Here is a 23745-nt window from a genome sequence, read left to right as displayed (position 1 = left end):
GAGAACATGACTCTCAGCCTGTTTCCTTTAATTGGAAAAAACTCCCATTACACTGCCCATCAGTGCTGCATGAGTCAGGAGTGAAGAGTCAAGCCTTAGTTATTAAAGTCATTACATAAAGGACTGGGAACCGTCTGAACAGAAAACAGTCTTGATACAAGCAAATAACTCTGTATCTGTGCTAAACTACCCAGATTGTAAAATTGCAAGCAAAAGATGGAAAAGTGGTCCTTAAAAAGTAACTTCATATGGCTGTGTTTATAAAATTAAATAAATTAACCAATGTTAAATTTTTAAATCTTAATAACATTCTGTAATTAATTAGGGATTGGGATATTTTTGCACAGATGCATGCTTGTCATAATAGCAAGACTGCTGGAGCCATGAATTGATTTGTTTCTCTTAAATTATAAAATGGAAGGCCTTGAGCAAAATATATTCTTTAGATATATTTGGTAGAATAAGGATCACAAATGTTCCCTACCAAGTTGAAAGGAAAAAAAACTCCAGCAGGGAAGTATGTGGAAGGTCTATTTGGCATATGGGTGTTTGTTAAAAGCAAAATGCATGAACAGCCCAGATAAATTAGATCCTCATTTGTATGCTGGGAAACGAAATGTATAATCCCGGCATGGTTCCGCGTTTGGTTTAGATTTTTTTATAAGAACAAATTCTTCTGTGTATGCAGATATACATATTACTGTAGTAGCTATTTAGGGTTAGGGGAAAAAAAATATGCTTTGAGGTGATTTTATCTGCAGCTAAGTGTAAGTGGCAGGTTTTTTGTCTGTGTCCCCTGCGGTGCAGGGAAGCTCAGGTAGCAGCACCAGGCACGCCATGGACGCGCTGCACAACTGCTGCATCCCTGCGTGGGGCAACACGGGCTGACCCCAAAGTCTGGCCATGTGGGGAAACCTTGGGGCACCTGCTCATCTGAAACATCACACTCCCCAGTTCTCAGATATGAAGCCAATTAACAGATCAACGTAATGATCTACAAGAAATGAATACGCAATTACCAAATGGTGTTCTGATTATCTACTCCTTTTTTAAAAATCAAACTTTTCCAAATGGAAACTGTCTGTAGCTTCTCTTTATTATTTGGTGCTGTTTACTCTTCCACTAATGTCTTTGCACAGCCATGCTTATCCAAATTGAATCATATTTCACTCCTCAGATAATCCCAATTATTTTATTGGCATTATTCGCAGAGCAAAGAATAGTTTGTACAAGTAACAGTGACATCTCTCCGAAGTCTTCTCTAAAACTGACCAACTGTATCTTTACACAAAGGCCTGGTTCCTATTTGGCAGAGGAAAACCTATGGATTTACATCAAGGCAACAACTGAGAATTTGGGTTCTTATAAACACAGGATGTCAAAATGCATTATAGAAATGAGCAGTGCACAGACACAGGCTGTGAGATGCAGTTTTAGATGGGGTGGTGGGTTTATGGAAGAAGAAATGGAGAATTTATGAATTTGTTATTTTTAAGAAATGGTACCTCACCGATCGGTTTCACTAATGAAGTCTACAAACAGGGCAGTCCTGGTGGCAGATGTAGAAGAGGCCAGGGAGAAACTGTACATGAAGTCATGCGAGTTGGGTTAGCACCTTTCCCTGTGAATCAGTTTAACTCGTGAAAGAGAAGTTAAATAATCAAGTTCAGCATTTCTATTTCATTCTGTAATGGTCAACCTTTTTTTTCCCCCTAAATTACATTAAAGCCAGAGTTTTAAGACCCCAAGTGAGAACAGGGCCTCTTGTTCCACACAAAGTGAGAAATGGTTTTCATCTCCTCAGCCCCAAGGATGAAACAAGAAATAAGGTAATTCCTTTTTAATAGAGAAAAGTAAGTAATGGAGTTTATACAAGAGATCTGTATGTAAGCCAGAGTTTTGCTGTGTTCTCATGTCACAGCATGGGAATTGTGTGTGGTCAGCCTGTTCACTCCAGTCTAAGGGATGAAGTTCCTGCATCACTGCTTGAATCTTTAAAAGGTTCTAAGGCTTAAAATATGATTAGTGGCAATCTTATCCCATGTTCTGTGATGGAGTAATGTTTTCTTGTGTTTACAGTTCACAGCATGATGAGGTGTAGAAGAGGAGACCTTTCTTTGGAAGTGTCCTCTGCAACTCCTGTCCTTGGCCCTTGTCACTCCACAGTATGAAGTAAATGATCAATGGATGGGTAGTGGGACAGGAAGAAGGAGAGAAGGGCTCTGCCCTGTTCTCTCAAGGCAGTTTGTTTTAAAGTACATTGATGTTGCTGTGCTGATGCAACAGTTTTTAACATAGAGAAAACCATGGATGTAGATCCTGTGTCATCTGGCTGGGCCTGTTAAAGGAAAAATATTGCTAGAGTTGAAAGCAGGACACCTGTGCAACCAAAATATTGCTATGACATCACCTCTTCCTGCTATTTAGTGTTAAGCTTGCACTGATCCATCCATCCACTGTCATCTTCCTGCTTTCTACTGCGACTGTCACCACCTCTGTCCAGGCTTTGTGTGTGCTTGGCACCTAAAGATCCAAATGTAGTGGGGTGTATTTTTGCAGAAGTGGGTTTTAAATCTGTAGCTAGCCTTACCCAGGAGGCTCACCTCACCTCCTGCCTAGCTCCAATGCTGACTGTAATCGGGCTAGAAGAGCTGGGGGAGGTATTTCACAGCTTTCTCAAAGTTTCCCTTGATTCTGTAGCACTTGGCTGGCTTCCTGTTCACACGTGGTGCAGGAGATTCAAGGTGTGCTTCCTGTCAATTCTGCCTGCTATATGAAGCCATTTTTATTTTAACAAATTAAATTTTCCATTGCTTCACTTGTTAATGAAAGGACATAATTATGTTACAGAATCACACAATATTCTGAGTTGGAAAGGACCCACTAGGATCATCGGGTCCAACTCTTATATAGCAACCCAGATTTTGTGATATCACTCATTCACTTTTTTTTTTTTTTAATCGGGAGTAAGTTCCAACATATTCTGCTGTAGGGAAAATATTGTGCATTTATAGCATAAACCTGTATAAACATTATTGTAATGGATTCCACTAGAGACAAGGTTTCAAATATAAGGCAGCATTTATCACATATTAAAGACTTGAGCATATTTTTTTCCTACTTAAATCAGCACAGCTCAGAATTTTCAATCTCTTGCTTATGTAGATATTCCCCTGAGATTTTAAAAAATTAGTAAAAGCTTGCAAAATGCAGGCCTTTTAGTTTTATTACCACCTGATTAGCTAGGCAAAATCTAGAAAGTATAACTTAAATAAGCAAAAAATAGAAAACCTAGATTGATCTCCAGCAAATGCTTAGCAGTAAGGATATGCCAGGTTTGCAGGATATTTAGCTTGCTTTAACTTTAAAGATGGCAGAGGGAGAAGCCTATCTGCTTCCATGTACTGCCCGAATTGACATGTGCTTGTACTGCCCAGTACTAAGGATGTTTGAAACTACCTCACAAATTATTCCCAGTTCAGTTCCTGATAATGCTAGAATAAATCCGCTACATTCCTAGTCCTCTACCAGGCAAGTTGTGAGCCTCCTAAGACCTTCTGAGAGAAACAAGTACATACAGCGTGATTCCTGCAAGGCTTCCTGTATTTTTATGGTCTTCCACTCTTCCCAGTTGAGGAAGAGAGATCAAATGCAAAGGAAGTACCTCTCTTCCTGCAGAGCCCTGGGAGAGACTGGTCCAGAAACATGCATCAGAGGTTGTAAGCACTCTCAATCCTTCTTCTCTTCTTCTCTAATAACACTGTTATAAATGTTTGAAAAAATGGCCAAATGTTGTCCTTCTCCCCGGGACAGTCAGGATTTCTTTTCACTTCTGTCCTGCAATGTAGAAATGTGAAGTGGCAGCACTTGACCCCATATTCAGCCAATTCAAAAAATACTCAGAATTCCCATGAAGGAATTGTAAACTTCCATTGAGATCCACAGAGAACTTTCATAAAATCCTTTTTAGGCTGAACATACTCAATATCACCAGGAGCTGACGGTAACACATGTCAGCACAAGGCAGCAGCCAGACTGCACATCCCCCTGTAAGTCCTGCTTACCTATCTGTCCTGGGAAATTCCAACATGGTTATTGGGGACCAGTTTGTTCTGGAACCTCTCCTCAAGTGATGGACTTTTTCTGCCAGCACAGGGCGCTCCATGAGTGTCCCTGTCAGCTAATATTGCACAGCTTTTTGTGCGGTAGCCTGGCCTGGCAGTTTTCCCGGACGTGCAGGCAATCGGCCCCATATTTGAATGGAAGTCCCCAAAAGGGCAGCGCTGCCTCAGGTCTCACTGAACAGTGCCCTGTGTCAGGCTGAAAGAGCAACTGTTTCTATAAATGACGTCAGTTCACGCGATTTCTACCCTACGCATGTTTAACAGGGTTTTGGAAGCACCACCGGTGTTAAGTGCCAGCAACCTTTCGGTGGAATATCTGACAATCTAATATTACATCACCCATACACAGCTTTAGCCCTATGTAAGCAAATAAATCACTATTAATAAAAGGAAAAGAAGTGAGTAAAACTTAACAACTGCATTTCTGGAGGTTTCTATCCACCCAGGTTTTTAAGTATGAAGTTTCTCTGTGAAGCAGAGACTGTCTTAAAGGTTACACAGTTATTTTTTCATTATTGATTTCTGTGCAAATCAGTCACTTCCAACCTATCAACATGCCCGTTCTTTTCCGGGTCTCTCCCATTTGAAAGAGCTGCAAAATGCAACAGTGAGCAGCGGTACATCACCTCCATACACACATTATGCCACTTGGGAATCAGAAGTCAGTATAGGAAGTATCTGACCCTTTAACAGTAGTTTGGTATCTCCAAGAAAACTAAAAAATTCCCCAAAATTATTGCATCTGTCCATGCCAGCTGTTAGGCTGTTTTATTTAAAACTATGGCTACCAGTAATGTATCAAGCTAGTGCTATCATCTACTTCATTTTAGTGTTTTGAAGTATGAGCACTGCATTTTTTCTATCACTCCGAAGCAATGGTAAGCCAAGTCATGAATTTTGTTTGAGGACTGGTGTATAATCTTGTAAATGTCTATGCTAGACAAAATTGTGCAAGCCTAGGGACAAGAAATAATTAATGATTTGGAACATGTACTTATTGCTGTGTATGAAACTGAGATATTATTAATCTTAAAGAGACACAGAAGAACAGTATCTCAGCTGTCAGATATAGTACAGCTCAATATGCATAAAAACACTTTCAAGTTGTAATTATAGCTTTAAGTTGTAGATAAATACTGGTTCTTTTTAATTCTAAATCACTTCAAGTTACAGAGTAGGAGACCAATTCTGTCACTCTTGATTCCAGTGGATGTAAGCTCAGGCCTGAAAATAATTAAAGAACTGGCAAATTTTTTTTCATTCCTTTAGTCCTGGTTAATTCAGCAGATTCAGTGAAACCATTCCATGATTTCACTAGGAATTCAGGAAAGGAGAATCATGGAAAGATAGATGTGGTCTTTAAATAAAAGCTTTCTATGCAATACTTTACAAACTGATAGAAAGACTTTTGACTAGACTAGGATAGTATTTTAAGTAGTACCACACCTCGGAAGGGACCATAATTAGGCCAGTGATTTTACTGCATCTTGAATACCAGTTGCAGTTCCGGTCTTCCACTTCAGAACAGGTGAAACAAAACTGGAGAAGTTCAGAGGAGGGCAGGAAAGGGTAATCAGAAGCACAAGACGGTTTTCATTTATGGAACAACTAAGACTCTTCAGTCTGAAAAAGCAGTAACTTAGGCAGGGGAATGACAGAGCTAAAACGTGAGCAGCATGGAGAGGAGCTGATTGTCTGCTACTTCTTTCAGTGCAAGAAATACAGGCTACCAGATGAAAGTAACAGGCAGCACATTGAAAAACAAATGAAAGGAAGAGATTTTTCATGTAAACAAGGATCAGAGCATCTGCAACAGGATACCATAGATTTTAAAAGTGTCTGTGAGTTCAGTTGGCGATTGGACAGTCATGGAAGAAAGCTAGTGGGATGTGCTAAACTCACAGAGGGCAAGCTTGGGTCAGGAGATCCTTGAGCTCCCAGGTGGCCGGAGCCACTGGCAAAGTGATGTATCTTCTCCTGGATATTTGGGGTTTGCCACTCAAGAGAAATGAGACTGAGCTACACAGACCTTCTGGGCAGATCCAGTGCAGCCACTCGTATGTTAGCCAAGTCTTAAAAACCATTTAGCATTTGCAGTCTCAACCACTAATTAGAAAGGAATCTGAGTAGGCAGTTTAGGTTGTCTGTGGAAGCAACAGGCATTATAGTCTGACTATATTTTATTGGGATATTATTTTTTCCATTTAAGCAGAAAATTAACATATTTTAAACACAGTAGTTAAAACTTCTTGCAGAGTTGCTCAAGGTATTTCCTTGCACAACAAAGCAATTAAAACACATCAGCAGACATTATTTCAGTACTATAAGACTTGCAAAGGATCATGGTTTAAACGGTGAAACCCTGCTCAAATGGAGAGTAAGAATCCATTTGGAAACCCCAAATTCGACTGGATTTGGGAATGACCTCTTATCTGCCACTATGCCCAGTTCCTGTCTTATTGCAGCTTTCTGTCACAGAGTTTTGTTGTAAGAACACCCCTATAGTATCTTACTGTGATTCACAGCATAGCACACGGAAGTAAACCCAAGAACTTTTTCTAGCCTGGGAGACTTTAGATCATCCCTCAGAAAACTGAGCGATTGGGTCTTATAAGGAGAGCAAGGTGCCTGTCTAAGCTAATTGTCCTGTAAAGGACCAATTTATAAGTTTGAAAGATTCAAGAAATTTTGGAGGTTCCCATTCTACATGGGAAAAAGGAATTGCCAATCTGGAAGAAAATCTGCATAAACAGACCTGGTTATGGGTTTATTCAAGACACCACTGCCATATATTTGGCTGCAAAGATTGTTCTCTGTAGTGACACAAGTTTAGGTTCCTTCTGGCACACACTGCATTGTCTTCAGCCGCAGCCAATCTGTTAAATAAAACCTGAGCATTATCCAATGATTTACTCATTGAGAGTGTATCACTCCTCTGCTCAGAAACCTCCAAATTCAAAATCCAGAAAAACTTCTGCCACTTTCATTCTTGAAGCTTTACTTCTCCAGTAGTTCTTTCTCTGATTCACAAACACAGCTCTACCCCTTGATTCCTGTCTCAGCATCATACATGAGGATTTATGTTGCACCCTGCTTCCTGCAGTCTCTTTACTCCAGTGTACCGACTATGTCTCAATTGCGTCATGTCGGGGTTTCTCACCTTGTTTTAAAGATCTGTCTCATGCTTTCTCTAGTTAAAGCAGGAAATCCTTCCTGAATTCTTGCTCACTCTACACTTCGGTTCTCTTACACGTACCATGTCTACAAATAACCAGATCATGCATAAGATCTCTTGTAACCAGGAAAAATTTTTTACTTGCAATGTTTGACTACCAGATGCCAAGGCTTTCAGTGATTCTTTTGGAACTGTTTCTTCTTACAACACTCGGTTTAAAAGCGTACCATGAACGCCTGAGAAATCTCCATCCACCTGAAGTCTTCTACCTGCGTGTTGCACATCAGGCCCTCAGCAGCCCCAGGGCCAGGACCTCCCTGGGTACATCCAGTCCCTTGGCACGTCCCAAGTCATCACCCCGGCGGTTCTGCCACTCCGCGTGCCCTCTCTCCTAATTTTCGAGGACAGCCGGGGCAGTACGAGCTCGAGATGCGCATTTCACTTGGGGCTGTGCGGAAGGAGGCTTTTTCTCCATGATGTGCAAACGCACGTGCGGCTGCCCCGGCGGAGGGGCTGCGCTGCCCGGACCCGCGGGCACAGGGGCCGGAACCGCTGGGACGACGCTGCGCGGCGCCCGGACAGCCCGTCCCGGTCCCCAGGCAGCCCCCGCCCGCCGCCCCCAGCCCGGGGGCACCCGGGGGCCGCCGCAGACAATGGCCCGGCCTCCCCCACCCCCCCGCCGCGGCGAGCCCCTGCTGCCGCCGCAGATTTGCCGGAGCCATTCAGTTGCGACCGATTGCGATCGCGGCAGATGGGCTGGATCTGACAGCCCCGCTCCTCCGCGGGGCCGGGGGCGGAGGGGCCCGGCCGCCGCGCTCCCCGCCCCGCCGAAAGTGCCACCCCGGGCACCCGCCCGCCCGCCCTCCCCAGGCACATGTTACGCGTCCCGCGGCTGCGGCGGCAGCGGCAGGAGAAGCCGCCGCGGCGGAACAAAGCGGAGCAGCCGAGCGGAGGCGGCGGGGCGGCCGGCCCGGGGGGCGGCAGCCGCTCTGCCCAGGTGGGGAGCGGCGGCGGGGGGGTCCCCGGCCCGCCGGGACGCGCGGCCCCCGCCCGCAGCAGGATGCTCCACCGCCCACCAGGTAAGGAGCGGCCGCGCCCGCCCCCCATCCTATCCCTCCCATCCCTCCCTCACCTGCCCGCCGCGCCTCCTGCCCGCCCCGCCGCCGTCTCCTCCCCTTCCCCGGCGGCCCTTCGCCCGCCCCGGCGGCGCCCGCCGCTCCCCCGCCCGAGGCCCGGGGGCTGTGCGGGGCTGTGCGGGGCCAGGCGCGGCCCGCGGGCGGGGGGAGGCACCTGCCGCCGCATCCCGCCGCCGGCCCGGCCTCCTGCCCGCCCCGCTGGCCGCGCCGCATCCAGCGCCGGGAGGATGGCCGGGTCCCTGCGCCCCTGGGAGCCCCGCGGCCACGCTGATCCCGAGTCGCCCGGAGCCCGCACCACCCCTTACGCGTCCGGCCCCGCCGCGGGGCTCAGCCCCTCCTCGGCCGCGGAATGGCAACACGCTTTTTTTTTTTTCCTGCGTTTTTCCCCCTCCCTGAGCCGTAGGGAAGGAGCCCGCGGGGTCTGCGTTCGAGCCCTGTTGCTTCAGAGGATGCAGATTTTGTTCCCGTTCTGTGCCTCTGGCAGGAGCATCCTAACGAGCTTTATGTCTGTTTTATATTTACACTCGATCGTTTAAGGCTTGACCCCGTCACATTGCACTGATCGCTGGATGGAGGTTGTACTGATGGAAAAGTCTATTAGGCAGAGATCTTTGTGAAATGAGTTGGAGTTAAAGTACACAAAGCAGTAGGGTGTGAGGTAAACAGAGTGCTGAGTGACCCACTGCTGGCCGTGAGGCTTTTAGATGTAGATTCTTTGGCTTTAGTAGGGTGTTATTTCCACTATCCATCTTCCGAGGTGGGGTTACCCAGGGAATGACTGAAATACGGTAGAGTAAGTGTGAGTGGGCCTTGCAGCAGCAGAAATGCAGAGCTGCACAAATACCATGTTGCAAACTTTATTTTGTATATTAGCAATTCTTTTTTTCACATGTAATGATATAAAATTGACTCCCTTGTTGAAATGGTTTTATAAGTGTTCGCTGCCCATCCCTTAAAAACAGATATTCCAGATAAGCCCCTTGTTTATCATTAGAAAGCTAGCAAAGTTTTTAACAAGAGAAGTAACATGAAATAGAGAAGTGATTTACATCAGAGGGGTTGGCTGTATACGTTACCGGATTGCAGATAAGCTATGTAAGTAAACAGAAGCACAGTGCTCTGTTATTGTGCATGACTATGGAGATATCATGGGACTCTTTTGCTAGTTAATAGCATAAGGCTTCGTGGGAACTGTTTGATCTGCAGGACTTTTGCTTGGCAGTGGTTTACTTAAGGTTATTACATTCTGTTTGGAGACTTGTATTTGCTAGCCATTACTGCATTCTTAGCTCCAGGCTTCCCAGAGTTACAGGTTAGTAGGTCAATAAAAATTGCACTGAAATGCTGGAATGGGCAGTCTAGAGTTTTAAATGTGTTTGGGGAATAACTAGGCAGTAATCAGAATGCTGAGGATTTTTTTTTTAGTGCATTTTTATGCTGGTCATTGGTGATGAACCAAAAATACTTTTTTTTTTTTTTGCTGTGAATACCACAAGTGCTTTTCCATTTTTTTTCAAAGAGGAAACAAATCATATAAGCTAAATACAGCATTCCCTTTCAGCATAAAACAACCAGTGCCCTTGGTTGAATTTACCAGGACTTAGTTCCTTTTGCTAGTGAACACTGGGATTAATGCCACTGGCATTAGATGGGGCTTGCCAGTAGCAAGAATAAAAATGCCATCATGCTGTTGTAGATTTACATGTTTCTTTTAAAACTTGAAATTTGCTGTGCTGTGCAGGGAAGTAGTATGGAAAAGTGCATTATTAGATCGCCATTGTGTTACAAATACTCTAATAAAATTTTGAGGCATCGAGGTTAAAGCGCTCGCAGAGCTTGTTGTGGCCCAGTGGATTTCAGGCGTGCGGAACGAAGCCCAAGCCTGGCTATGTGCTGGCCCTGCCTGAAGCTCTGCTTGTTCCCGGAGCGACTGCAGCGTGTGATGTAATCCCTGTTCCGTCAAATCCTTGAAACTGGTGATTGACTGTGTCCATGGAGCAGTTCCATTCATGTCACAGCGTACAATTTACGCGGTTAAGGTGAGCCATATGGCGTATCCCCCCAGCACAGTGGTGTGCTGATCATGAAGGATGAATTGGATGCTCAGTGCAGAACTCTGATGAAAATATGAAAAATACAAAATCTTCAGGGTGGTTTCGGCATCTCTCATATACTTTCCCCTTTTCACTGAACATCCCAGACAGGAACATTATAGACTTAGTCTCAGAAATGTTGCATGTTGTACTTTTTGGCTATTTCAATCTGGTCTCTTTTTTAGAGAGTTTCGGAGGAAAGTTATTCCCACTTCAACTTTTTCCCCATCTGCCTTTTTGCTGTCAATTTCATGAAGCACACACTTATTGACAAGTTTTGCCTGCTGAAGTATAAATGTATGCTTTGTAGTTACTTGGTGTCACCCTCTTTCTTAAGTGAGGAACCTCCCTTTCTGTAATAATTAGTAATGGTTAACTTCTCTTCTGAACCATGTAGGGTTAGTTACAACTGTTGTAGAGTGTTACTGCTACACCACAGCTTGACTTTGCCAGATAAATCCCTACACAGATAAACCCAGCAGCAGCAGCCAGGTGTTGCGCATAAATCCACTTCTTACACTGATTAGTTTTCCGCTTAAGACCCTGATTTTTCAACCAGTTAAACACCTGCTTAACCTTACAGTTACAGCACTGAAACAGGTAGGCTGCTCTGTGCATAAAGTTAAGCAAGTTTGTAGTTGTTCACAGGATTAAAGCTTGCAAAGAGATGCAGTACAAAAAAACCCATAACAACCCAATCGACTTTTGCTTTGCTCCAGTTCTCAGGAATTATGGTATGTAGCTGCTGTTAGTTTGGTTATTGAGGTAAAATGTAATCATGTGGTCTGATGGAACTTACTTGGGACTAATATATAAGACACAGGAATAGTATTTCTCCTCTTGGCTGATGTTTCCACGGAGGTTTGAGGCCTCTTTTTCTACCTGAAACTGCACTGTGGTGAAGTTGAGGCTGTCAGAGCCGTAATGTAGAATTGCCACTGCTCAGAAATCAGATGATGAAAGGGCAATTTTAGTAATATTTGTGTAAAAACCTCAACCAGAAGCCAAGTAGGTTTTGTATTTATGCTTCCATTCTGAAGAAGGTCTAGAGGGATTATTACTGCAGCAAAATTCTTTTTCTTGGTTCTAACTCTCTGATATTTTGATCTCATATACATTGTGTAGTAGAAACTCCTAGGAATGACCAAAGAATTAATAGTATTAGGATATTAGACAATGGATACGGTGTCAAGCTGATGTGAGTGGAATTTTAAAAATTACATATAGTTTTAATATATTCAAATGTTTTAAACATTAAGAGAAAGACTGGGTGTTCTGTAGCAAGACTTATGTATGCAAAATTTTTCTAAAAGTCAAAGATCCTGGAATTGTCTATTTGTTTGAGAATTTCTTTTTCTTCTATACTTACCCCTTGAAATGAAAATGGGAAGGTTTTTTTCCAGCGGAGAGAATCTTTAAAGTACAGAAATTAATGACTCATAAAGAAGAGTCAAGTACTTCTACCTCTTTTGCTGTGGTGTGTGCACTGGCGGTTCACATCTGAAACAGAAATTATTCCTAGGAACAATCAGAATGCCAATAAGAAGGAAATGAAGGAAAAACTAAGATGTGGAAGAAAAAGTTGGATATGTCACAGAAGGAAAGTTCTCAACACTGCTGTGTGCTGTGAAAGAACAAAAAGAAATGTTCTTCTTTTCCTCATCTCACTTCATAGTATTGGAGTCAAACATTTACCAGTTGCTATCCCTGTACATCTCTGTTTCACCTTCTAATAATTTTCCTTGCATTGTGTATAAACCCCTTTAAATAGGCTTTTGGCTCCTGGTGGCCTGTGTTATTCTAAATAGACAATGCAGCTGCTCTCTCATTATGCCCACTTGAATCCTCTGGACTTTTCATTTCTTCTCTGTGCCAAGGTTTTACCCATGCTGTTTGTCTAAGCCACTACACGAAGCTAAAATCCTTATCCCATTGTATGTTTGATGATAAAACTGCTTGTGACTGAGTATACCACATCCATATTCTGAGTGTTTTGGTTTTTTTCTGAAGATGAACTATATGCTTTAAAGATTTCAAATTATAATTTCAGGTTTCATTGCCGTAAATACAGTAATTCCTGTGGCAATAGACATTGACTGTTACAGAATTTTCCTTGTATTTCCCTTTCTCCTTCTTTGAATTAATTGCCTGTGTACCTCTTCTCCATGCCCACTGTGTATGTTTGCATTCCAGTGAATGTTCCTAGTCTCAGGTATAAAAGCCAGCTGGCAATTTTTAAAATGATGACCCCAGTGAGTTACTGAAGGGTAGCAGTGTTCTGACTAAGAGCATAGCTGTGTGAAATGTGGTAAGAGGAGAATGTAGGCCAAACCCAGCGCAATAAATGCATCTTTCTGTTGAGTTTGGGAGAAGCCCAAAGTTACCAGTGGAGCCACACTCACCATGTGATATGTCTTGGTCTTCTTGACATCTGTAGTAAAGTGATTCCTGGTGGCTACTGAAAATGAGATTGAATTGCAGTCATTCCTCTTAATGTTAATGGGAATCTGACATGCCAACTTTCAAGCGTATAAAAATATTTTTTCATGTAAATAGCACATGTGGTAATAGAATGGACTGCTGGGAATGCCTCTGGTATCTAAGCTCTAGGTGGGTGTTTGCAGTTCATAAAAGCAGGAACAATTTGCTCTAAGTTTTGCTGCAGGACTCTCTGCCATGTAACATGGGCTTTACTACTACTGCTAGAGCTTGTATCTTGTAGATGAGTGAGTATCCAGTCATTGTTTACAGCACTACCTAATGTGGATGAATAATTACAGTGTTATAGTATGTTGCTATAGTTTGATTTTTATTTTTTTCAATGCTCACTCTTGTTAAATAAGTATATTTACATTTTCTTTGACACTGTAGTAGAGCCTAGCCAAGGACTCCCTAGGGGCATAGGTAATATCAACTGACATGACACAAATAAAAGAACTTGATTATTTGCTGTGATCCCTTGTGGGTCCAGGGTCACACCTCCCTTTTCTCTCCTCGTTGGCCCAAGAGGTTGCACCAGCTGCAGGTCCTGGACATGCACCAGGGAGTCACCTGCTGGGGACCTTGCATCTGCGTTATATCTGGGGTGCTCTGGTTTTTGTCCTGGAGCACAACTGCAGGGGAAATCAACAATATCATTAATGGTGTGCTCAGGACCTTAAATGTTGACCCAAGACAATTTTTCACCAAAAATGTGCCCTCATCACACAAAATTGCCAGTGCAAATGCACTTAATGAATTAAAATATCATCAGAGAGAATGTCCCCAAAACTCCACAATGTATCTATGAAACACAGGTCAGCAAATGATGAGAGAATTAGACTACAGAGTACAAGGAAAAATAAGGAATCGTTAGTCAGAGAGCAGGAGTAGATTTCTTTTGAAATCAGGTCTTGTATTTGTTCTCAAAGCCTGACATTCTCACTGGGTCAGATATCTGAAGAGTTACTTCAAAACTGCTGAGACTCTCTGTGGCTGGCATTGGGTCCTACAGGTGTGTAACTGCTGTATAAGAGGAACCTACAAACGCTGATGTCACCTCACTTGTGAACATGGGCTGCCTCTCTCCAAAACCTGTATCTGAAACCCAGAAAGTCCAAAACATCCTGAGGTTTCAGGTTCCAGGCTCCATGTAAAGCAGCTCCTGGTTTGAGCTAGGATTTGTGGGGCTTTATGGCTCCCTGATAAGGAGATAGGATTTGGTTTCTGAGATTGCAGCTTCACAGAGGGTCGAACACTGGTTCTGGTATTTTGATAGGAAAGATGTGGGTAAAAAAAGGCAAGGATGAGTGGCAATGTAGATTGTGATCAGTGTTTCCAGAGAATGAAGTAAGACCAAGGATAACTGTTTTTAAGCCAGGAAAGACTGTAATAAACCTGCGTGGCAAGGAACTGGAACCAGGGGCAGCAGTACTCTTAAAGAAGAGTAAGGTGACCAGGTGAGAGGAGGGACTGGGAATTCAGCATGATCTTGGCAGGTGGGGAGGTAGAAAATTACCTTCTTGAATTTTGATTGACTTCCTCTTGGAAGAAAGTGGTGAAGTTGTGTTCAGGAAGAGAACGGCAAATTTGCATGAATTAACTAAAGGCAGGAAATACTTAACTGCAAATTTGAAAAGCTGTGTTAGGACACTGTCAGAACTAAAGGAATGTGCAGTGGAACAGCCTGTTAGGTCTTTAGATTCTTAACACAGGTGTTACAAAGTGTGAAAGCAGAGTAGAGAAAGATATTTGGATCTGCAGCAGCATGTATTTCAGTGAGAGATGAAACCAAGTTGTAAAACTGTAGAGGGTAAGTGTGGTATTAACAGATGTTAGAAATCTTTTATTTTACTGGGACTGATTTTCTGGGGTGAAGATAATTTTTCACAGCTGGTTAAAAAGATTTTGGTAAAAGCTAATGCTAATGCTCTAATTCACTGATGAAGTGTGCACCATTAAAGCAAAGGGTGACAGTGGTCACTGATGGTGTTACTTCATAGAGTAATAAAAACATTATTTATTTATTGTGCATTTTGTTGTCTGATTTTGGGTTTTGTGCTAGGGTGGAGGTTGGATAGGTTGGGATGTATCAATATGTGAACTTATCTCTCCCTTGTCATGTAAAGGCTTTTCTAAGAAAGATATTTTTAGCAATGCTTGGATAAATATTATTAGAGCCTGCATTAATCTCCTTAACATCTTCACTTGGCAGTGTGTAGCTGTGATAGTCTTAAGGATGGTAGGAAAGACAAGGTTTTCAGTCATGGGTGTCTCTTATGAGATTACCACAGGAAAAGAAGTCAGGCTTTTGGCACATAAGCCCTATTGTCCGTCCTTTCAGTTTGTTAATCTCCTCTTTTCTTTTATGATGGCAGCATGGACCACATATTTTTGAGTCAGATCCAAGTTAGTTGAAACAGGACCTGATTTGTTTAGTAGTAGCTGGATCAAACCTCAATACGAGGCATGTAATAAATAATTCTGTTGTGTTTTGCTGCAATCTTCTGCTGCAATCTTCTGCTGATATATCTATGTAAAGGTAACAAGTGAATTAATGAGAGCTATTGTTAGATCTAAAATATAACCCATAGTTCCAGTCAGGCATGGATTTATTGATGGCGCTGAGGGGATCTAAGCATGGCATGGCCCTCTTCCCTCCCATTCTCCCCCCAGACAATATTTCAGATGCAGAGCTCTTACATGACAGGATGAAATCACAACCCACAGCCCTGGGTTTCTCTTTCCCATTTGAAGCAGTAGTGAATTTCTCTCTGCCTGCAGAAAACTTGCCCCCTGTTTTTTTGGTTGTTTGGTTTTGTTTGTTTGTGGGGGTTTTGGTTTTGTTTTGTTTTATTTTTTTTACAGTGCTATTACAATTATCCCATCAATGAGGTCTGGATAGGATATGTGAAAGCTCCTTTCCCATATGGTGAGGCTCTCAGTCAACAAGTGAAACAATTTGGATTAAGATTGCATTGAAGGTCTTAATTTATTTCTTTGACTGTCTAATATGCAGTGCAAGTAAATACATATTTCTGAGACTACATCTGCTCCTTCTTAGAGAAAGCTGCTCAACACTGTGCTAATTTGTTAAAAACAAGGAACAGACATGAATTACTAGATCTTCAATAAATACAGCTCAAACATCCTTCCTCTATAAGGGAAGGAAGCTTTCATCTGTGGGAAATCATACAGCACTTGAAGGATTGGTGAAGGTCATGACTAAGATTACAAGGACACAGACCATTTGATCTTTAGTTGTGAGCAAGAGAAAATGCAGAAGAGAACGTGATTTTGAGCTACTTGATATTTATAATAATTCATATTGGTTTAATAGCCTGAAAATCACATGCTTTGATTCAATTTGAAATGAGTTGGCCAGTGTAGTAGTTGGGTTAGAGAGATACATCTTCACTGGGCAAAATGGGGCTACACCAGCACAATCTGCTGGAAATCCATCCTGCCTGCTTGTGTCTCAGCATTTACAAGGAGATCCTCCTGAGGTAAGGAGGAGGTGGAACATAGCTTCTTAGTGGAATAGCGGGATGGAGATCTAGACATCCATGGATGTTTGTAATCTGGGAGCTAAATTAAATTTTAAAGTTGTATTTTAGGCCCATGCCTTAATTTATAGTTATCTTCTGTCAATAGGCATACACTTTTTTGAATGAGACCATAATTGATTTGTGGATGCTCAGGGGTTACCAGGATAATAGGCTAACAGCCAGCCCAAGGCCTCAAACACACTCATGTTTGTTTTTGTAGGGCATGCCAAAGTACAAGTGTTTCAAGCCAAATCCTTCAAGAGGTTGCGTTTCCACAGCCCCCAGCCCATGACCCACACCCAGCCCATGTCACGGGCACTGAGGAAAATTTGGCTCTTGATTGAACATAAATCTGGTCTGTATAATTCTGTCCTGCCTGGGTAATTCATTTAAATAAGAATGACAGAAGGAGTTTTCCAGAAAAACTGCAGAAAGGTATCAGAGCACCACAGAGTTGCAAAATTGTATAGCTGAGTGAAATACCAACCTCTGTAATGACAGAAATGTGTATAATCTTGAGGTATATTCATACTTCAGCTTCCTTCCTTATAGGTAGGTTTCTTATTGACTAAAATATTTCATTACTTTTTGAATACCATTCTGGATGGAAGACATATTTCTTCAAAAGTTTGAGTCTCATCAGTGACCTATGATTGTTCTACAGGAACTCTTCTGTGGCTGCCAGTGAAAGTTGCCACATACATTTGCAATAGTCAACCTCTGGCTCCTTTGTATCTTACCTTTTCAGGGAAAAATCCTTCATAATCTCTCAGCATTCATAAAAATGATGATTTTGTCAGACTGTATTAGAAATCACAGCTTTTGTTCAGACTAGCTATATGGGATAAAACCCTTCCGAAAGGATAAGAGTTTCAGTTAGTGAAATGTGACAGTTAAATAAGATTAAAGATTTCCTCTTTGGCTGCAAGTATTTGCCTGAGTATTTCTATCATAATAAGTAATAAAATATTTTCTATTAAGAAATTGGATGATTTACACATTGGTATTTTAGATAGCTGTCTTTTTTTTACATTTTTATATGTTCTTTTTGACCGGTAATCATAATAATTATCAATATGAGGACAGTTCAAAAGGCTCTGTATTATCCAGGCCTGTAATAGTGCTATAATGTCGTACCAGCTTTACTCCCAACAAAATCAATGGATATTTTGCTGTAGCTGATGTGCAACAACGTTGTAGAGGTTGATAATTAAGACTGGTGCCACTGACTAACCCAGTAAAAGTAGCATTTTGATTTTTCTTGTGTTGTACCGGGATGGCGGCCAGTTGGCCTCTGAAGATAGTTTCCATAGCTACTGTCCTACAGAGAAAGAAAATGCTGCCACAGCATTTTTCCTTTAGACCTTTATAGTTTTTATGCAAGCTGTCAAGACAATTAATTTTCATCAGATGTATTGGTTATTAGCTGTTGAAAGCAGGGGGCATGGGTGGGTACATATGAGGAAAAAGAGCATTAAACTAGGTAAAACATCAAGAGATTTCTTTATGTACACAATGTGAATGCATTTCAGATTTACAAAATCACATTACTGAAGCATCTGATATGCTAGAATGCAATCTATGCTCAAAATGACAAGGTCCTGAGATTGCTCAACTTTATTTCTGAAAATAAGCAAGGCTGGCACTGACTTTGGCTTTTGCTTCTTATGAGTGTCTTGATCCAGATTTTCAATTCCTTAAAAAAAAAAAAAAAAAAATAAAATCCTTACCTTCCAGGAAAGCCTTCAAACTTTCACTAATTTAAAAGAAAGACAATTTTTTTCTGTCTGGTGTGAATAGAAGAGCATAAAAAGGGCAATAAATGCTACAGCATTACTTTGTGTAACAATCAGCATTAAATATGGGATTATTTCTTGCAGTTAGTCTGGGTAATGTCTTAATTTCACTCTGCAGTGAGGCTCAAGGCACGTTATTTCAAAGTTGGGGCTGGTTCTGGGAGTCATTAACATGTGGTTCTATTACCAGCTCAAACTGCACATTTCCTGTAGATTGCTGAGGCAGAAATAAGTATTTGAGTGCTCAGATCGTAATATTTGAGCAATTTATGAAAATTTATGACACCTTTTCTCATTTTGTATAAAATAACGGAAGGGGCTCTGTCAGCTCTCTGTAGTTGTGGATCCAGCTGATGTTACTGTGCTCTAACCTCTTCAGAGACTGTAATGTTGGCTCTCACTCCCCAGGTTTGTCCTCTTCTGTGATGTCCAGGGACAGTACACAGATATTCCTGAGTGGCTTTGACCATAATCGACTTCAGGGTCAAACCAAGTTTGCTTAGGAGAATCATCACCAAAACACATGTATTAGAATTTGCGAGAGCTTGTTGACTTCAGCAATGTTAAAATACCAGTGAAAAGCAGAGCGCTTTGGGGAAATGCAGAAAGAGAGGATGTGAAGGGAATTAAGATAGTCATAGAGAGGATGGGCGTTGTGGGGTACAGTTAAATAGGTGAAAGCAAGGCTCTGCTCTTCAATGTGAGTGGTTGGTGGTTGGCCAGGGAGCTCCTGGGAAAATCCTCTCACCGTTGAGGAAAGAGCAGATTCATAACCTAAATGAAAAAGTCTGGCCAGAGCATGATTGTGGTTGGAGGTCTCTGCTGAAGAAGAGATAAACAGACCAAAAAGCCTGGAGAGTCAGAGGGACATTTTGCTTTGTGGCAGTGACAGAATTTTATTCCCCTTCGTCTGCAGTCAAACTCTCCCTGTCTGGTTCCCGGCTGGCCAGCTGGGCCCCGGCAGAGGCGGTGTGCTGTGTCCGAGGCTGCGGGCGCTCTGGCTGCGGGGATCGCGGGCTGTCAGGAGGCGGCGGGGCGCTAATTAAAAGCCCATCTGGGGGATTTGCGGCCGGGACTGCGGGAATGTCCCGCAGGTCCTGCCGAGCCGCTGGGCTTTCCAGCAGGTGCCTGAGTCATCCTGCTGGCCCAGGGAGCGGGGCTGAGCCCTGCTGCCTCTGGTCTGCCAAGGGCTGGCGAGCCCCAGCCTGAAGTAATTTCTAAACCCGGCTGATCTCCAGCTCGAGCGATCCCGCTCTGGCATTGTCCTGCTCTTAAAAATCCGGGCTGGTTATTTGTCTGGGGTAATTCAGCTGATTAAATACATGTCACTGGAAATGGGCTGACTGAAACCAGCCATCTGGCTTCCTGTTTAAAGTGTTAAATTACTGCTTGGTATGATGGACATAATTTTCTAGCGTTTTAAATACTTCATTAATACTTTTGATGCCGTCAGGTACTTTTGTGCATTTACTTAGAAACATTCTCCTCATAAAGGAAGGTTGATTAGTATTGTTGCAGGGAATGCTCCAAAAGATATTGCTGTTTTTAAAGAAAATACATCTTTGGGAAACCTTGTAGATCATGATCTGTGTATAGGGGAAACTGAAAATTATTCAGTACCTATCCAGAAAATAAATTGTTTTCTCTATCTGTCACTTGCAATTCTGAGAAATTGGAAGCTCAGGATTTTTAAACAAAGCTGTGGTTTTTATAGGTGCACACAGAAGCACTGTCTATAAATAGGTATGGGTTTTTATGATGTTTTCACAGGACAGTGCTGGGGGAAGTACCTGTTGATAGACTTCATGCACCTTGAGAGTTTATCTTTTCCTGCATCTGAGATTGTGAGAAAAGCAGAAGTATGCTAACTAAAATAATGTTGATTAGCAAGTAGTTGTATTATCTTCTAACACACTGGGGCGTTGCATTGATGCCAGGTGAGACCTTCGTAGACAGACGTCTGTGGAAGCGCTCCTGGTGCAAGGCCTTACCTTTGTGGCCAGAGCCAGCAGAAGGGCAAAAAAACCCCTCATGCTTCCTCACTGACAGTGTTTAATGAAGGGATGAAATTAGATGATAACAGCTTTCATTGTCAACTATGAAAACTGTTTTTGTTGGATGTACAGTGATGAGCAGGTACTGGTTTTATAGGAAGGAATAATCTGCAGTCTAAAAACATATGGGTTTTTTCTGCTTCACTAAAAAAATCCTTAACATGTCTTCTAGATAATTTCCAAATGGCAGATGAAACTAATTAAGACAATATCTTGTTAAGAAAAATATGTCAACATGGAAGCATCTTAGCGTATCAAAATCTGCTGGTTCTTGCAGCCTGATGAAAAAGGAGAAGCTGATGTGTCCTGCTTTGGAGACTTTCGGGAAGGAAAGTGAACAGAGACATCTCTTAGATATCAATCCCCTGAGTTCAGAGCAGCTCTAAACACCTGTGTAGCAACTTGGACCAATAGAAATATATATTGTGCGTATACAAGTACTTTCAACTCTTTATGCACTCTTGTTAAACCATTGTTAAGAGCCACAGTTGCAATTTGGCTAATGAACCCGGGGCATTGAGGAGATTGTTTCTGTTGGCTTTCTCTTAAGAAAAATGCAGATTATTGGTGTTGGATCTTAAAGTAGTTGCTTGTTGCAGCCCCATCCCAATGCTTTGAAATGAAGGGAAACGTATACCTTAGGTGTAATCAGAAAAAATTCAAGATGCCCAACACTTTCTGTTGAATGTTTTGATCTCATATATACTAAAGGCTTGGCCATCTTGTGAAGCAGGAGATTTACCTACAAAGTTTATCACTAATTTTATACATGCCTGTTTTAATTCCTACTTTATTAACCTGGATACTTAAAGTGTGGTTCTAGTTTTATGATCTCTAATATCAAAGTAACTTAAAACCAAGATTAGGCTTGCTTAATTGGAAAATGCCCCTTATTGGATTTGTTTTCTTGCTATAGCTTTTGACTGGGGAATTAAATTTTGAAATAATCAATACTTTGATTTGGAACATACCTTTTCCTGATTCTGTAAATGAGGTAATGCTCACTTGTGGCAATGTTACGTGAGCACTGTGTGATTTTAATTTTGCTTCCTACCAAGGGTGATGTAGCTGACTGTGGTGATGACTATAAGTAATTTCAGAGCACAGTTCATTACCCAGATACAATCCTGGAAACCTTCTGCTGTGGCAAATGGCAAGGATCTTTGTTCAAACACCAAATTGGTTTTAAAACATGCTATTTGTTGTGAAAACTGGGGAAATGTAGATTTGCCTAAGTGTCTGGTTGGCATTTGAACTGCTGAAAATTGTTCCATTTTAATACTTCAGACAGTTAATATTTTAAGTATTTTTTAATATGCATTTAATAAGTTTGGAAATTCCGGAACACTAACACATTTTAATCTTTATTCATCCATATCTTTTAAATTATTTGTTTTGTTTGCTGAACTTCCATTGAAGTTGATGCTATTTGAGCTTTCAGAAGCTGGCCTCATTCACAGAGCAGATCTGGCTGATGTCTCTGTGGAAAAATAATTTAAACTTCCCCAAGAGGTTTTTGGATTTTTTTTTTTAAGGTGTTTGCTTCCCCGGTTTAGATTTTGAATAGGAAGACTTTTTTTCTTAATTGTGTTTATTTGTAAAATGATGGCGGTACCATTTTCATAATGGTCACATCACAAATAATTGGAAAAGTTTTAAATAACAGTTCTGACCCAACTTTGTTGAGCTGTACTATCCAAAAGATAGACAGTACCCAAGTTTCACCTGACAATGTTTTTTCATTTAATATTCAGAGAGCAGGTTTTAAAGATGTACTGAAGCAAGTTCAGGGCACCAGAGGATGTGATTTTTAACCAGTAAAACAGCTTGAGCATCACAAGTGGATCTTGTGCCTGTTGCTATTCAGTCTTCTCTGTTTCATTCTGAGGCAGCCACTGCAGTTATGATTTGACTGTACGTGAATTTAAAAAGCTTCATAAATATAAAAATACTGCCATTGCTCCACTGATATGTCTGGATTTCATTTTCAGTGTTGTTAAGTGTTACATTGGTGTATTATGTGGTAAAACTGTCATTGATAACTTAGTTTCTCCATCTCTACTTGAAGGTGTTGGGAAGCATTTTGCATATATTACCATATGCTGCTTCCATTATTTAAAGTGACAGCTATAATTTCTATATTGGAATAAGCTTGTGTGCAGTGGCAGCCTCTGTGTGAGCAGTACAAACACTGCTCTTTGAGCAGCGCTCCCTGTCTGGGCTGAGGTCCCTGTAGATCCGTGTCCTTTCAGCAGCAAAGCTTTTCTTCTCCTCTTCTAAGTCTACTGAGACCACGAATCTTGAGTTTGAGGTTTCAGTTAATCATCTAATTTGTTCAAAACACATAATCAGCCAGAGGCCACTGCCTTTGACTTTATCTAGTCTTCTTTTATAGACAAGATGGTAGAAGAAACAATTATATCATTAGCATGGAACTGATTTTATTGCTGTAAGGCTGCATGAATATGAATTTGTGTGTTGGGTTACTGAAGGATACTTCAAAGTGATTTTCACCATGCTGCTTGTTTTCTTCCTGGCATGGTGAGATGTGGTGTAGAGAACATTAGTTTGTTCAAGGCATACTGAAACACATTCCCTAGCCTGGGGGAAGTCCATCAGTTTATAACTTTTTCCAAGAATATTTCTTACAGCATCACTTTAAATTAAAAAAAAAAACAAACCCCTATTATTAGCTTTGATCTGTTTTTTTCTTCACAAAACTAGTAGGTTATGGAAGTCCACAGAGATTTTTAGGAAAGTCTGAATTACCTTCTCTCTCCAAATCTTTTCATTCAATAAATAGAATCACATTCATGAAACTGAAAACTATGTGGCAATTATTATCTGTTGGTACCTCTTAAATATGTTTTATGTAGACATTTGAGCGATGCTCTCAGAAAATAATTATTTCAATTATTTTATCTGTCATTTCCTGAGACTCCTATTGGAAGACAACTCCAGGGGCTGTATCTACCCAAAACATGTGCCATAGGTGATGTGTTTGTGCCAGTAGCTCTTTGCAGGTGACCCAAAAACCAATTGTTGCACATCATTAAATAACCCGTTGCTCTTAAAGTACAATTAATGAGAATAATTTTACAAAATATCATTTTGGCACAATTGATCTCAAAAGCCCTTTAGGAAACTGCTTTTTACTTTCAGAATTACAAAAAATGGATGGATACCTGAAATTATTTTCATAATTGGTTTATTCCTTTTTTTTTGCACTACTGCAGTATACGTTCAAATGATTGAATAGATGCACTAATGCTTTTAATCATAGAAACCATGAATATAGACATGTAAAACTGAATAGCTGATTTCACAGCAAATATGGAAGC

General features: G+C 41.5%; 1 protein-coding gene across 9 annotated transcripts in view; it reads left to right on the top strand.

Annotated features, from left to right (window-relative positions):
• The window catches only part of NCKAP5 (NCK associated protein 5), a 395107-nt gene that overhangs the window by 152763 nt on the left and 218599 nt on the right, over positions 1–23745 (top strand). Inside the window, exon 1 of one of the 9 annotated variants that reach the window (XM_064661549.1) lies at positions 8334–8378. The exons of the other annotated variants lie outside the window; for them this stretch is intronic. The gene's annotated coding sequence lies outside the window, so the exon portion shown is untranslated. Of the gene's footprint in view, positions 1–8333; positions 8379–23745 lie in introns of those variants that run through there. 9 annotated transcript variants of the gene reach the window in all.

The sequence above is a fragment of the Pseudopipra pipra genome, chromosome 7, assembly GCF_036250125.1.
Source record: "Pseudopipra pipra isolate bDixPip1 chromosome 7, bDixPip1.hap1, whole genome shotgun sequence".
Taxonomy (NCBI): Eukaryota; Metazoa; Chordata; class Aves; order Passeriformes; family Pipridae; genus Pseudopipra; species Pseudopipra pipra.
Note: the sequence above shows the minus strand (reverse complement) of the source record. Positions and strands in the feature narration are given on the sequence as shown.